Consider the following 8,506-nt stretch of genomic DNA (forward strand, 5'->3'; position numbering starts at 1 on the left):
CACTGAATGCGACAGTAAACAGGCAGGTGATACAGAAGACCAAAATATGCTTGTCACTGTAAAAGAGAATCAGCCAAAAAGGGGCAGGGGGAGAAGAGCTGCTCCTCCTGTATGTTCAGTGACATTGCCTCTGGAAGACATTCCACTTACATATGAGGGCCCAACAGCAAACAGCATTAGTTCTGCCCCAGGAAAGTGTTCTTTAGATGAAGTTCAAAAAGAAGAGAAACCTAATGAAACTGAGGAGGTGCCTTTGGAAGGTTTGCAGACTCCTGCAAAGTATTGTCCAGCAAGGAAGCAAAAAGTAGCAAAGAGAATGCTGCCCAAGAGAGGGAAAACCAAGCAAGACATTTCTCAGGAAACATCCATAGAATGTGAAAGTAAACAGACAGCTGATAGAAAAGACCAAGCCATGGTTGTCACCATAAAAGATAATCAGCTGGAAAGGGGCAGAAGAAACCCACTCAGGAGAGGTAGAAACAAACAAACCATTTCTCCTGAAATACTCACTGAATGCGACAGTAAACAGGCAGGTGATACAGAAGACCAAAATATGCTTGTCACTGTAAAAGAGAATCAGCCAAAAAGGGGCAGGGGGAGAAGAGCTGCTCCTCCTGTATGTTCAGTGACATTGCCTCTGGAAGACATTCCACTTACATATGAGGGCCCAACAGCAAACAGCATTAGTTCTGCCCCAGGAAAGTGTTCTTTAGATGAAGTTCAAAAAGAAGAGAAACCTAATGAAACTGAGGAGGTGCCTTTGGAAGGTTTGCAGACTCCTGCAAAGTATTGTCCAGCAAGGAAGCAAAAAGTAGCAAAGAGAATGCTGCCCAAGAGAGGGAAAACCAAGCAAGACATTTCTCAGGAAACATCCATAGAATGTGAAAGTAAACAGACAGCTGATAGAAAAGACCAAGCCATGGTTGTCACCATAAAAGATAATCAGCTGGAAAGGGGCAGAAGAAACCCACTCAGGAGAGGTAGAAACAAACAAACCATTTCTCCTGAAATACTCACTGAATGTGACAGTAAACAGGCAGGTGATACAGAAGACCAAAATATGCTTGTCACTGTAAAAGAGAATCAACCAAAAAGGGGCAGGGGAAGAAGAGCTGTTCCTGAATGCCAGGTAACAGCTCTTTCTCCCCTCAAAAATAACATTTTACCATTGCCATCCTCAACCAAAAGCAAAGGTGCTGTGGAACAGCCAAGTGAGGCTTTGGAAATTGCAACTGTTGCAAGTGAGAATCTGCCACGTAGAGGCAGAAGAAGAAAAGCAGATGAGGCAATTGCAGCAAGCTCAGTTTCTGCAAGTAAAAAGCCCATATTGCTTGATACTGGGAATCAAGAAGACATGCCAGAAGTTTTAAAAGGTGTGACAATAGATAATGTTTCCAAAAGAGGTAGAAGAAAGCAATCGGTTCCTTCTGAAATCTCAACAGAAAGTAATGGCCAACCAGTAAGTGACAACAGAAAGGTCTCTTTTGTAAAAGATAAGAAGATGTCTTTGGAAAGTAGTTCAGTTTTCCAAAACCAATCAAAGGGGAAGAGAGTAAAAAGAACTCCATCACGGGTACACCCTTCTCTCAAAGTAAGCATCACTCTAACATCACCACCTCCAGACAAAGGTGAAACTGCCAGTGAAAATGATGCAACTGGAAAAGGGAAACTTGAAAAATGTGGCAGAAGAAACAAAATTAAAATAGTGACACCTTTCATGTCTGTCAGAAGAAAGCACAACCTTCCTGAAAAGGAAGATTTTCAGGAAAAACAAAATGTAGATGTTGGAAAGCTAGCTATAGCCAATGAGAAAATAAGCAGAAGAGGTAGAAGAGTTGATGCACTTGTAGCACCTATTTCTGCTTCTCTCAGAACCAACCGTAGATTGAATGCAGGGGGTGATGATGCTCCTAAAGATCGACAGATGATTCTGAAGAACAAATCAAAATCTAAAGCAGGTATGTCCATGGTTTTTTCCTCCTTATTTCAGAGTTCTTAATGTTTAAGATTCTAAGCTTTCGATTCAAAATTAATGGAAAACCTTAAAGCTTTGGTGAAAAGTTACAGTAGCACACCTGAAATTTAGATACCATCAATTTCATTTCAAAATTTCTTTGTTGAAGATGCCATTGGCAATGTAAATCAGGGTGAGCAGACTTTACTAAAACTCTGAGGTCTAACAATGAGAACCAGATGTAAATGACATACAGATGAATTAAAGGAAAGTATGCCTCTGAACACATCCAGAGCTTTGGAATTAGGTTTCTGTACCAGAATTAAAGGGAGCAGACAGGCCTTTCATAACCCAAAGTCCACTTCTAGTTATATACCTTCATCTCAGCAGCCTTAGGTGGAAAGGGCTAGGAAGGGTGTTGCTATCACTAAACAAGTGGGAATAAAACTTTGTTGTTAGTTTGCTGCAAATCACCTAGAGATAAAACTCGAAAAACCATCCCATTATTGAAGTATATAGTAGGAGTGTGACTGATCTTCAGAAAGGTTCCAGTTTATAGTATATAGTGAGATGGCCACCGGATTCACATATTTCTTACGGAGAATTGAACTTCTGGATTCATAAGTGGGATATCTGGAAAAACTGGTGTTCTCCCTCTTCCCATAACTTGCTTAGCTGTTATTTAAAAATAGACTTTAAAGTTTATTGGTTTTTCCTGTTTATGAAACCTATTATTACTATTATTATAAATAACTACTATTATTAGTAAGAGTTCCCTAATGTCCTGAATGCTGTCGTTTATTTTGTATGGGTGGGGGAAAGAACTGTAGCCTAGGGAAAGCAAATAAACAGGAGACCTCTAATGCAGATATGTTTACAGAGTAACTTATATAAAGTCATTAATATTTAATAAACATTAACCATGTTAGGTGAGATCCAAAGGGCTATGCACAAAACTTGCATGTAGATCTTAGTACTTCAGAATTCCTCTTATGAGAAGCTACTCCTGGAAGTGGGATGAGATGAAGAACCCACAGTCAGGAGCGGTTTCAGAAATTTTTGTGCACAAGCCTTCGGGAATCTTTGAATCCACCATCATTAGTATTATTATTATTAAAATTAATATACTGCCCTATACCCAGAGGTCTCAGGGCAGTTCACAGAACAAAATAAGAATATAAAACCACAAAATATATTACCAAAATAAAAACTAACTCACCCCCACAAAAAAAAAAACACATTTTAAAAGGACATAGGATGTCATTCTTCATAGTTCTATAAACCATTTGTCCACTGAGGAGACAGAATAATTTTCTGCCTGCAGTAGCTGCCTGTTTGGCTTCCCTTTCTAACCACATTACCAAGGTGGATTGTTTTGAATCAGCAATTCAAAAAGCATGTTGAAAGCAAATTTTCTATTTATCATGTATTTCAGGTGCGCGGGAAATTTTCTAAACTCCCATCAGCCCCAGCAAGCCAATGGCCTGGGATGATGCAGAATTCAGTTCAGCAGCATCTGGAAGGCTAAATGTTCTCCACACCTGATATATTTCCTAAGCAATAATGCCAAATCTATTGCTCTGCTTTCCTTTGAACCACATCAGTGAAGCAGGACCACACTTGTCTAAGCTTGTTTCCTGAGGAGGTCACTTCAGTGCTGCTAATGCAACGATTTGACTTCACCCTTGGAAGGTGCCCTTCATTGTCTCTTGAGACAGATGGACGCCAACAATAACAGCAGCATATACTTTCACATTTCCCATTAAAGGGAATACCTTTAAAATATTTCTAATTAGATAATACTGCTGTCTTGTGATCAGCAGCTACAAACAAAACTGAAATGTCCATAACTGATAGGTTGAAGCAAAGTCTGCTTGTTACTACACAATATAGAACATTTAATTTTTATGAGTTGAAATAAAATGCCTTCTTTGGCAGCTTGAATGTCAATATATCTGAGGAATCATCTTGCTGTACTTAGAAAAGTCTCCTTTGATTCAAAGGTATCTAGCATTGATTTGGTTTAGAGATGAACTGTGGGGCTAACATGCTTACAGATTTTTAAAATAAGTAATGCTTAGAATTTACTACTTACTATTTTTTAAAGTTATCTGCTATGGTCTGAAATAGCTTTCAATAGGACAATATTAAATTTCCTCCATGTGAACTTTTTGGAAGCAGTGATCCTGAGGTGGGTTTGAGGGATCCTGCACCTTGCAGCCAATTTCCTTAACTGTGGCCTTATGTGAGAGATAGGACTCCAAACATCTACCACAGGGTTTCCCTTAGTTATAATGTCAAGTCAGTTTGGAAAGAGTGAATAACTGCCTGGAATGAACTGCTCTGAACAGAAGAAAGATATCTTGATAATTAGAATGATATATTTTTATCTAATCTTGCTACTAAAGAGAGAATATCAAAAAGTTTGGCCTCAAATCATCTTTCTTTTTTTTTTAACAACTAGAAAGCATTGAAAAGACACCATTAAAAAAAGAAAAAAAGAAAACAGTGAAAGAAGAACATTCCAAATCTACAGTTAAGCCTGCTGGAGAAACTGAAGGCAAGACAAGAGGGAGGAAAACAAAAAAAAAAGTTTTGTAATTTTTGGTACTGGGTTTGTGTAGTTTTTTTCCTTCAGAATAAATGGACATATATGGGTTGTAAAGTATGTTTTGCATTTAGAACCTTACTTTGTTTCTGTAACTTCAGTTCATCCTTCAACATTGATGCTTTCCCATCTGTATATACATTTTCATATATTTTACAGGGCTTTTTGTTTAACACTGTATTGTGTTAAGATAGTTTTAATTCAGGTGTTAATTGTTATCTGATGTTTACATTAAACCATACCTTGTCTTAAAATAGTATCCTTTTATATTGTTCCAATCCCTGGTGAATATAACTGCTAAAAAAGCATGTTAGACTATTCTCTGTACGCTGGCAACATTCAGTTAATGCTTTAGAAAGGATAAGGCAAGGATAGCTGCATTGTTATCCATAGCTTAGTATATGTACAATCCCTCTACCCAACTACCAGCTATGGCACTTTAACAACTCTAGGAGAACAACAATCCATATATAGTAGTGTTAAACAGAACTGATTATACTTGGCCCCTTTCTTTCCACATAACATAGTCATTAGGGCTTGCCAGGATGGGAAACAGACCCTTCTCTTTCCCAGGCCACATACCTTTGAATCATGATTGTCACTTTCTCTTCAGTTCCAGTCCTTCTCATGGTTGGTGGTATCAATTCAAAACTTAAATATTTAAGGTTAAGTGCCTGGTACCTATAGTTACAATATCCTAATTGGCAGGGCTAGGAAAGTTCTGCTTGAGCTGTTAACAGGATAACTTGAACAGTGCAGCTGGCATTAAATTGAACCAAACAGTAGTCTAGTACTGTAGAGGTCTTGTCCTTTTTCTTATTGCAGCATTCTAAGGACACCTTTCCTAAGCTCCCACCTCAGTTCAGTTGTCAGTACTGTATATGATTTCAGTTTTGTATAGATCTCATAGTAGCTGCTTTTCTCTCCTCCCCACCCAACATGAATTCTAAGCTGCCTGTGAATTGCCAAGCCAGCAATTGGAGGATAATAAAGTTTACAGAAGCTTATGTGTATGCTAGCCTTTTGAAATAGATTCAGTTTTAAGGAATAGCACTATTTACTGCTAATGCCTAGAATTCTTCATGTTTGATGAAAAATGTCTTATTTTGAAGGTTCCAGTGAGGGAGAGATTCTCCTAGTTGAGTGACATACCCTGCCCTCAACATCCCTGCATGAATACTACCCTTCTTGCTATCTTCAGCCCTTCTAGTTCCCTCTTGTTTTATTTCAGTTTTAAATACTACTGCTCCAAGAACAGAACTTCAACTCTCACTGGATGGCACAGAATTTGAGGGTGGACTTTCTTGGTTGGTGTAGGCGTGCTTGGTGATGGACCTTTGAAGATGCCAAGTCACAGGCCTAAGGTGTATTCACCTGACACTCATACATGATGCTGCCCACCTTGTTAATTCTTTTTTAAAATAATTTTATTTTCAAAAATAAGGGAGAGAAAAAAAGAAAGAATAAAGTTACATCAAAATGTCATACACATTCACATATCGAAATTACTGAATCTCCTGACTTCCATCCCATCCATGTATCCTCTTAATTCTGTTTTCATCTGCATATCAATACTTCTCCAAAAAAATTATCTTCCTAAATTATCTGTAGATTCTATTACATTACAAGTGTATTTAAAAACCTGCTAATGTTTTAACCTGTTTGCAGTGGCTTTGTATACACATTATAAACATTTCCCATTCTTTTAAAAATTTCTTTTCTTCGTGGTTCCTGAGCTTCCTAGTTAATTTTGCCATTTTGGCATACTACATCAACTTGATCTTGTAGCATACATGAACAGTTTCTTCTGATCTATCATTTCCCAGATTTTTAAAAATTACATTACATTTCCAGCACATGATAAAAGGTACCCTCTTTTTCTTTACATTTCCAGCATATATTGGTACTTGTTTTATACATTTTTGCTAGTTTTACTGGGGTTAAGTACCACCGATACATCATTTTCATATAGTTTTCTTTCAGTGAAGAACATGCCGTGAATTTCAGATCAGTTTTCCGTAGCCTCTCCCAATCAGTCATTTGTATATTGTGTCCCACATCTTTCTCCCATTTTATCATCACTGATTTCACCTGTTCATCTTTAGTATCCCAACTGAAATTTGATCACTCCTTGAGGCTCTGGCATTAATATGGGGCCTGATTATGGCATGGGGAGCTCAGAATCAACTAATAGGAAAATGTGAATTTGCTGGTTTGTAATGGACCATAAAGGAAACGAAGTGGATCTGTACAAGACTGCAAATGTGTGGGCCTTCTGCTTCAGCTGGCTGGTAGTTAGAAAGAAAAAAGGCAGAGCTGAGAGTTGAATGATACAATCTGGAAGCTAGAAAAAAGATTCAGGCTGGGAAGCCAGTGCGAATTTGATGCTTGGTTTCTGTTTAATTCAAGGCTGTGGCTAGGGAAAAAGCCTGACCCCTTGGGATGTTAATGTGTGAATCAGTCTCTCACAGGCTCATGTTGTATATATGTGTAAATAAGCCATACATCCTAAAGTCTTCGTTGTGCCTCATTCCAAGGAAGCCAAACCCTGGGGAAGCACCTGGAAGCCCTAGAATCTTGCACTGCTCAGAGATTGGGGTGGCATGCAGCAGTGCCTTAATGCTACAAAAGAAAGCCACGAGCAATGGGAGATGCCTGGGGACTTGGTTGGAAAGGGCAAACACAAGATTCTGGCTACAGTTTGGTAAAGATGCACAATCAAGCAAAACTGCCGTAGTTTTTTCTTTAAAAGCTTGCATCCGGATAGCTGTGCCTGCTGACTGAAAAGTGCCCTAGCGCCTGCTGCCGCCTTTGCCTGATAAGATTGGCATTCTATTTCTAATCTTTTCAAAACTTGGCAGGGTTAATGCCTTGAGGGAGTATTAAAAACCCTGAAATCTTCATGTCCTTTGGACCAAGGACTCCTAAGTTACACAACCATGTCAGTTCAAAGGACAGATCATCAAACGATGAAAGGCAGACTCATTAACCCACCGAACTTTTGACCCAGGATTTCAAGTTCAGAGAAATTGAAAAGCCCCCACCCACCGCCCCATGCCATTGCCTCTCCAGTTGCTAGTATAAATTGTCTACTGCTTTGAGTAGAATTGTGAAGTTACAGGGTATCCCAACCTTTTATTTCCATGTATAACAGGGCCAGGTCTACCAGAAATAAAAAATCTGTTTACAAGCAAGCAGTTACAGCTTCTGGATGTGAAAAGGATAGCTAATTAACTTGCTTTCATGCTACACATGGATAGACTAACAAATCTGATGTCAGTGGATCTGGTCTGAGTATGTGGTAGGATTCTGTAGTATGAAATTAGAAAGGTGGGACTTATTGCTGCACTTCAGTGGAATCTGAAAATTCTGGTACCATATGTTACTGTGTTAATAGATTTCTTATCTTTTATCCCTTTCTGTATAGATAGATTTGTGCAAAGAAATGTCAGTGCCAAAGGAGAATTTATTTTTTCTTGTTTATTTCTATACTGTGCTTCATCAAAAGACCCAAGAGCAGGCTACAACAATGAAATAAATAAAAATATAACAGTACAACGCAATTAAATAAACATCACTCAATTGTCTACATATTACTGTACAGGCATTCAAAGAGAGGGGTTTTTATCGGGCACCTAAAAGAACTATGTTGTTGTGTTGGCATCAGCTGGACTTCAAGGGGGCATTCAATAACTCGGGTGCTATTTGCAAGAAAGTGAGTCACAAAGTCCCACATTTCACTGAGTGATGGAACTAATAGGGTTTCTCCAGCAAATCTCAAGTTGCAGGCAGTATGATATAGGAGGAGCCACACCTTCAAGTAATCTTTTATATTGTGACTTTATATTGGAGCAGATTGTTACTATTTATGTTTGATATTATTATTATTAATAATAATAATTATGTGTGTTGGAAGCTGCTCAGAGTAGCTGGGGCAACCCAGC

The 8,506-nt window shown here is 38.5% G+C and overlaps 1 long non-coding RNA gene across 1 annotated transcript; it reads left to right on the plus strand.

Annotated features, from left to right (window-relative positions):
• The first annotated feature begins 968 nt into the window (after window positions 1-968).
• Window positions 969-4,816, plus strand: LOC308578028. The gene is made up of 2 exons (XR_014003820.1): window positions 969-1,958; window positions 4,419-4,816. It is a non-coding gene; the product is annotated as an uncharacterized lncRNA (long non-coding RNA).
• The last annotated feature ends 3,690 nt before the right edge of the window (window positions 4,817-8,506 follow it).

This window comes from Podarcis bocagei, assembly GCF_964188305.1.
Source record: "Podarcis bocagei genome assembly, chromosome: W".
NCBI classification, from domain to species: Eukaryota; Metazoa; Chordata; class Lepidosauria; order Squamata; family Lacertidae; genus Podarcis; species Podarcis bocagei.